Source organism: Chiloscyllium plagiosum, unplaced genomic scaffold, assembly GCF_037043375.1.
Source record: "Chiloscyllium plagiosum isolate Xiang-an unplaced genomic scaffold, Cpla_swu_hap1 HiC_scaffold_49, whole genome shotgun sequence".
Lineage (NCBI taxonomy): Eukaryota > Metazoa > Chordata > Chondrichthyes > Orectolobiformes > Hemiscylliidae > Chiloscyllium > Chiloscyllium plagiosum.
The window spans coordinates 19,437,267-19,445,683 of record NW_028270187.1 but is presented as its reverse complement, the minus strand read 5'-3'; positions in this window follow the sequence as shown (position 1 = coordinate 19,445,683).

Below are 8,417 nucleotides of genomic sequence, written 5' to 3'. Positions count from 1 at the left end.
TTTGAAGCGTTGCTGATCATTTGGATGGCTTGTTCCTGTTAGTTTCTTTGTGTATCAGGACCCGGTGCCTTCCTATCTCGGCCCTCCTTTGTTTGGTGGAGACGTTGTTAGGGATATGCCTGCCCAGGGGAACTGTTGCCTTATGCTGATGGGATAACCATCTGGCTGCTGTCTGGCTTTTGTGATTTGGGAGTATAACTTGTCCAATATACCCAGCATCTCTTGGCTGTCTATCTGTGTTTTAGCAAGGAGGCCGCAACACTTCACCCATTCCCCATCCACCACCCAGTCTTTTGAATGGAAAGAAGCTTATACAATGAATTACAAACCTAATTTTAAAAGCTGGTTATGTTTGTTGTCAGAGTAGCCTGCTGTTTGAGCGAAATACACTTTGTACATTGGTCAAACCGATTGTCATATAGCTGATAAGTGATATCATAGAATACCTACAGAGCAGAAACAGGCCCTTCAGCCCATCGAGTCCACAATGACCCTCTGAAGAGAACCCAACTCAGATCCATCCCCTGATGATATCCCTGAAACCCTGCATTTCCCATGGCTATTCCAGCTAACCTGAATATCCCTCGACACTATGGGCAATCTGTCAAAAATGTGCACCATTGAACAGTGGGAGAAAACCCATGCAGATGCAGGGAGAATGTACAAACACAATACAGACAGTCGCTCAGGAGTGGAATCAAACCCAGGTCTCTGGTGCTGTGAGGTAACAGTGCTAACCACTGAGTGACTGTGGCACTCCTAACTGTTTCGACAAAACATATTCCGTTCTGAGAATCCATACAGAATTGGGATGCATAGCCAACATCCAGTGAGCAGAATAAATGCAAGGGAATGAGACCTGCTCGCTCAAACTCCTGGAATTCCCTCCCTCAGGACTTTGTGGGTCCACCACCTGCAACAGTTCAAGGAGGCAGCTCACCACCAAAACCAGCTCCCGTGCAGCTACAGACAGGCAATCAATACTGGGCCCAGCCAGGAACACTCAAACGCTGCAAATGAATGAAACTAAAGGTGATCACCCGGGTGTTCCATCTACCATCCAGCCCCTGGGGGTGTGTCCATGTATTATTCACCATGATCGTACCCATCTGTTACAGCCTACAATCCTAACCACCGGTATCCCGAGATATATCATGGTGAGTGCGGTTAGGGACGCAGCCAATATGGTCCTCTCTCTCTCTCACTCCTCTCTCTATCTCACCCCTCTCTATCTCTCTCTCTCCCTCAGCCCTTCTCTCTCACACCGCTTCTCTCTCTCTCAGCCCTCTCTCACTCTCACCCCTCTCTCTCACCCTCTCTCTCTTACCCCTTCTCTCTCACACACACCCCCTCTCTCTCACCCCTCTCTCTCTTACCCCTTCTCTCTCACACACACCCCCTCTCACCCTCTCTCTCTTACCCCTCTCTTTTCTCACACGTCTCTCTCACTCTCCCTCAGCGCTTCTCTCTCACACCACTTCTCTCTCTCTCACCCCTCTCTCTCTCACCCCCCTCTCTCTCACCTCTCTCTCACCCTCACTCTCTCTCACCCCATCTCTCTTGCACCCTCTCTCACCCCTCTCTCTCAGGCCCTCTCTTTCAGCCCCCCCTCTCTCTCACCCCCCTCTCTCACACCCCTCTCTCTCTCACCCCCTCTCTCTCAGGCCCTCTCTTTCAGCCCCCCCTCACTCTCACCCCCCTCTCTCACCCCTCTCTCTCACCCTCTCTCTCTCTCACCCCATCTCTCTTGCACCCTCTCTCACCCCCTCTCTCTCAGGCCCTCTCTTTCAGCCCCCCTCTCTCTCAGACCCCTCTCTCACACCCCTCTCTCTCTCACACCCTCTCTCTCACCCCTTCTCTCTCCTACTTTCTTTCACACCCTCTCTCTCAGGCCCTCTCCTTCAGCCCCCTTCTCTCTCACCCCTCTCTCTCACACACCTCTCTCTCAACCCCCTTTCTCTCACACCCCCCTCTCTCTCTCAACCTCTCTCTCACCCCTTTCTCTCTCACCCCTTCTCTCTCACCTACTCTCTCTCACACCCTCTATCTCAGGCCCTCTCTCTCTCTCTTGCACCCTCTCTCTCAACCTCTCTTTGTGTCACACCCTTCTCTCTCTCTCACGCTCTCTCTCTCTTACCCCTCTCTCTCTCACACCGCTTCTCTCTCTCACCCTCTCTCTCTGTCAGCCTGTCTCTCTCTCTCACCCCTTATCTGTCTCACACACCCTCACTCCCTCACTCCTCTCTCTCTTTCACCCCTCTATCTGTCACCCCTCTCTCTCAACCTTCTCTCTCTAACCCGTCTCTTCCTCTCTCACACCTCTCTCTCTCAGCCTCTCTCTCTCTCACGCCTTCTCTCTCCCTCTCTTTGGCAGCCCTTCTCTCTCTCAGCCCCTCTCTCTCTCCCCAGTCTCTCCCACCCTGATTTCTCTCACAGTCCCTCTCTCTCTCACCCCTCGCTCTCTCTCATCCCTCTCTCTCTGATCCCTCTCTCTCTCTCACACACATCTCTCTCATCCTCTCTCTCTCTCACCCCTCTCTCTTACCCCTCTCTCTCAACCCCTCTGTTATCCCTTCTCTCTCAGCCCTCTCTCTCTCAGCCCACCTAGTCACTCCAGTCTTTCCCACCCTGATCTCTCTCACACACTCTCTCTCACCATCTCTCTCTCACCCCTTCACTCTCTCATCCTGTCTCTCTGTCAGCCCGTCTCTTTCTCACCCGCTCTCTCTTCCACCACTCTCTCTCCCTCAACCCCTCTCTCTCAACCCTCTCTCTCTTAACCCTCTCTCACACCTCTCTCTCTCACTCCCTCTCTCTCTCACCCCTACTCTGTTAGCCCCTCTCTCGCACCCCCCTCTCTCAGGCCCTCTCTCTCTCTGTTTCACCCCTCTCGCTCTGTTTCACCCCTCTGTCTCAACCCCTCTCTCACCCCCTGTCTCTCTCAGCCTGTCTCTCTGTCACCCCCTGTCTCTTTCTCACCTGCTCTCCCTTCCACCCCTCTCTCTCCCTCACCCCTCTCTCTCTCTCTCACCCCTCTCTCTTTCACTCCTCTCTCTCTCACTCTTACCCATCTCTCTCTTACACACCTCACTCACGCCTTCTCTCTCACCCTCTCTTTCACAGCCCCTCTCTCTCAGCTCTTCTCTCTCTCATCCCACTCTCTCTCACACCTCTCTCTCACCTCCTCTCTCACACCCTCTCTCTCACACCCTCAAACTCTCTTACCCCTCTCTCTCTCACACCGCTTCTCTCTCTCTCACCCGTCTCTCACTCACACCCTTTCTCCCTCTCTCATCCCACTATCTCTCACTCTCTCTCAGCCCCTCTCTCTCAAGCCCTCTCTTTCAGCCCATTGCTCTCTCACCCCCCCCCACACACACCTCTCTCTCAACCCTCTGTCGCTTTCACACTCCTCTCTCTCTCTCTCTCTCACCCTCTCTCTCAACCCTCTCTCTCACCCCCCTCTCTCTCAGGCCTTCTCTTTCAGCCCTCCTCTCTCTCACACACCCTTCGCTCTCTCTCACCCTCTATCTCTCTCATCCCCTCTCTCTTACCCCTCTCTCTCTCACACACCTCTCTCTCACCCTTTCTCTCTCACCTCTCTCTCTCACACACACACCCTCTCTCTCTTACCCCTCTCTCTCACACACCTCTCTCTCACACCCTCTCTATCACCCCCTCTCTCTCACACGCTGTCTCTCTCATACCTCTCTCTCACCCCTTCTCTCTCACCCCTCTCTCTCACCCCTCTCTCAGGCCCTCTCTTTCAGCCCCTCTCACTCTGTCACCCCTCTCTCTCTCTCTCACACCCTCTCCCTCTCACCCCTCTCTCTCTCCCTCCTCTCTCTCACCCTCTCTCTCTCTCTCACACCTCTCTCTCACCCCCTCTCTCTTACACCCCCTCTCTCTCACACCTCCCTCTCTCTCACCCCTCTCTCATCCCGCTCTCCCTCACATCTTTCTCTCTCATCCCTCTCTCTCACCCCTCTCTTTCACCCCTCTTTCTCACACCCCCTCTCTCCCACCACCCTCACTCTCACACCCCTCTCTCTCTCACGCCCTCTCTCTTACCCCCTCTCTCTCACCCCTCTCTCCCTCACCTCGCTCTATCTATCGCCCCTCTCTCACTCTCACTCTCACTCTCTTACCCCCTCTCTCTCATGCCTCTCTCTCTCCTCTCTCTCACCTATTCTTTCTCTGCCTGTCTCTCTCTCACCCCCTCTCTCTTTCTCACCTGCCCTCTTCCACTCCGATCTCTCTCACACACGCTCTCTCTCACCCCTCTCTCTCTCACCCCTCTCTCTATTACCTCTCTCACACACACACCACTCTCTCTCTCTCAGAACCCTCTTGCTCTACCCAGTCTCTCCCAACCTGATCTCTTTCACTCACCTTCTCTCTCACGCCTCTCTCTCTTACACCTCTCTCTATCTCACCCCCTCTCTCTCTCACCCCCTCTCTCTTTCTCACCTGCTCTCTTCCACTCCAATCTCTCTCACAAACGTTCTCTCTCACCCCTCTCTCTCTCACCCCTCTCTCTATTACCTCTCTCTCTCACACACACACCACTCTCCCTCAGAACCCTCTTGCTCTACCCAGTCTCTCCCAACCTGATCTCTCTCACTCACCTTCTCTCTCACGCCTCTCTCTCTTACACCTCTCTCTATCTCACCCCCTCTCTCTCTCAGACCCTCTCTCTCTCACCCTCTCACTGTCTTTCACCCCTCTCTCTCTCTTACCTCTCCCTCTCACCCCCTCTCTCTCACACGTCTCTCTCTCTTTCAGCCCTTCTCTCTCTCACACCCCCCCTCACAGACCTCTCTCTACCCTCTGTCTCTCTCACACACCTCTCTCTCTCACCCTCTGTCTCACCCCCTTCTCTCTCTCACACCCTTCTCTCTCTCTCACCCTCTCTCTCTCTCTAACCCCTCTCTCACTAACCCCTCTCCCTCTTAACCCTCTCTCTCTCTAACCCCTCTCTCTCTAACCCCTCTCCCTCTTAACCCTCTCTCTCTCACACACATCTCTCTCACCCTTTCTCTCTCCCCCCTCTCTCTTTCCCCCCTCTCTCTCACACACTCTCTCTCTCACCACTTCTCTCTCACTGCCTCTCTCATCGCCCTCTCTCAGGCTATCTCTTCCAGCCCCTTTCACTCTCTCACCCCTCTATCTCTCTCACCCTCTCTCTCTCACCCCTCTCTCTCTCACACCCCTCTCTCTTCACACCCCTTTCTCTCTCACATACCCCTCTCTCTCACACACCCCACTCCCTCACACACCCCTCTCCCTCACACACCCCTCTCCCTCACCCCCTCTCTCTCACCCCTCTCTCTCTACTCCCTCTCACCCCCTCTCTCTCATCCCCTCTCTGTCACACACCCCTCTCTTTCACCCCTCTTTCTCACACACCCCCTCTCTCACCCCCTCACTCTCACACCCCTGTCTCTCTCACCCTTCTCTCTCTCTCACCCCCTCTCTCCCTCACCCCGCTCTATCTGTCATCCCCTCCCTCTCTCCCCTCTCTCTCACCCCCTCACTCTCACACCCTCTCTTTCTTAGCCCTCTCACTCTCTCACCCCTCCCACTCTCACCACTCTCATTCTCTCTTACCCCTCTCTCTTTCACCCCCTCTCTGTCTTACCCCTCTCTCTCACCCCCTCTCTCACCCCCTCTCTCTCCCCCATTCTCTCCCCCTTTCTCTCCCCCACTCTCACTCACCCCCTTTCTATTTCTCACCCCGATCTTTCCCATCCCCTCTCTCTCTCTCACTCTCTCAGCCTTCTCTCTCTTTCCCCTCTCTCTCTCTTACCCCCTCTCTCACGACTCTCTCTTACCTTCTCACTCTCACCCTCTCTTTCTCTGCCTGTCTCTCTCACACCCCGCCACTCTCTCACCCCTCTTTCTCACCCTTTCTCTCTCAACCCTCTCTCTCATTACCCCTCCCTCTCACACCTCTCTCTCTCCTACCCCTCTCTCTTACACCTCTCTCTGTCTCTCACCTCTGTCTCTCACCCTCTGTCTCTCACTCCTTCTCTCCCACCCTCTCTTTCAGCCCCTCTCCCTCACACCCCCCTCTCTCTCTCACATCTCTCTCTCAACCCACTGTCTCTCTCAACCCCTCTCTCTCACCCCTGTCTCTCTTACCCCTCTCTCTTACACACCTCTCTCTCACCCTGTCTCTCAACCTCCGCTCTCTCTCACATCCCTCTCCCTATCTCACCCATTCTCTCTCACCCCCTCTCTCAGGCCCTCTCTCTCTCATCCCCCCTCTCTCTTACACCCCTCTCTCTGTCACACCCCCTCTCTCTCAACCCCCCTCTCTCACCCCTTCTCTCTCACTCCCCTCTCTCTCTCACCCCTCTCTCTCTTACACCCCTCTCTCTGTCACACCCCTCTCTCTCACCCCTCTCACTCTCTCACACCTCTCTCTCTCATCCCCCTCTCCCACCCCCTCTCTCTCACCCCCTCTCTGTTACACCCCATCTCTCTCACCTTCTCTCTCTTTGTCACTCACTCTCTCTCTTTCTCACTTACAATCTCTATCTTTTTCACTCACTCTCTCTCTTTCTCACCCCCTCTCTCTCTCACCCCTTCTCTCTCAACTCCTCTCTCTCTCCCGCCGTCTCTCTCCCCTCTCTCCCCCACTGTCACTCACCCCCTTTCTCTTTCTCACCCGCTCTCTCCCCCACCCCAATCTTTCCCATCCTCCCTCTCTGTCTCACCCTCTCACCCTTATCCCTCTTTCCCCCTCTCTCTCTTACCCCCCTCTCTCTCACAACTCTCTCTCACCTTCTCTCTCACACCCTCTCTTTCTCTGCCTGTCTCTCTCTCACACCCTCTCTCTTCCTCACCCCCTCTCCCTTCCACTCCGATCTCTCTCACACCCCCTCTCTCTCTCACCACTCTCTCTCACCACTCTCTCTCACCACTCTCTCTCACACACCCCCTCTCTCCCACCCACTCTCTCTCTCACCTCTCTCTCTCACACCCCCTCTCTCTCACACCCCCTCTCTATCACACCCCTCTCTCTCACACCCCTCTCTCTCACACCCCCTCTCTCTCACCCCTCTCTCTCTCACACCCCCTCTCTCTCACACCCCCTCTCACTCACACCCCCCTCTCTCTCATCCCTCTCTCTCACACCCCTCTCTCTCACACCCCTCTCTCTCTCACCCCTCTCTCTCACCCCCCTCTCTCAGCCCCCTCCCTCTCTCCCCAGTCTCTCCCACACTGATCTCTCTCACACACCTTCTCTCACATGCTTCTCTCTCTCACTCTCTCTCTCTCCCACCCCTCTCTCTCTCTCTTTCCCCTATCTCTATCTCAACCCCTCTCTCTCAACCCCTCTCTCTCTCAGCCCCTCTCTCTCTTTCACCTCTCTCTCTCTTACCTCCCTCTCACCCTCTCTCTCACCCTCTGTCTCTCATCTTTGTCTCTCTAACTCAGCCTGTCTCTCTCTCACCCCTGTCTCTTTCTCACCCACTCTCTCTTCCACCCCGATCTCTGTCTCACACCCTCTCTCTCCTCATCCCTCTCTCTCCCTCAACCTTCTCTCCCTTTCACCCTCTCTCTCTCTTGCCCTTCTCTCTCTCTCTCTTAACCCTCTCTCTCACCCCCTCTTTCTCACCTCCTCTCTCTCATCCCCTCTCTCTCAACCCTTCTCTCTCACCCCTCGCTTTCAACCTGTCTCTCTCTCAGCCTGTCTCTCTCTCACCCCCTGTCTCTTTCACACCCGCTCTCTCTTCCACCCCGATTTCTCTCACACAAACTCTCTAACTCACCCCTCTCTCTCACTCACCCCTCCTTCTCTCTCACCCCCTCTCTCTCACATCCTCTCTCTCTCCTACCCGTCCATTTCTTACCCCTCTCTCTCTCACCTCTCTCTCACACCCTCTCTCTCCCACCCTTCTCTCTCACTCCTTCTCTCTCACTCCCTCTCTCTCACGCCCAAACTTTCAGCCCCTCTCTCACTCTCCCTTCCCTCTCACACACCTCTCTCTCATCCTCTGTCTCTCACTCCTCTCTCTCTTACCACTCTCTCTCTCACCCCTCTCTCTCTTACACCCCTCTCTCTGTCACACCCCCTCTCTCACCCCTCTCACTCTCTCACATCTCTCTCTCATCCCCGTCTCCCAACCCCTCTCTCTCACCCCCTCTCTGTTACACCCCATCTCTCTCACCTGCTCTCTCTTTACACTCACTCTCTCTCTTTGTCACTTACACTCTCTATCTTTTTCACTCACTCTCTCTCTTTCTCACTCCCTCTCTCTCGCTCACCCCTTCTCTCTCAACTCCTCTCTCTCTCCCGCCCTCTCTCTCCCCTCTCTCCCCCACTGTCACTCACCCCCTTTCTCTTTCTCACCCGCTCTCTCCCCCACCCCAATCTTTCTCATCCTCCCTCTCTGTCTCACCCTCTC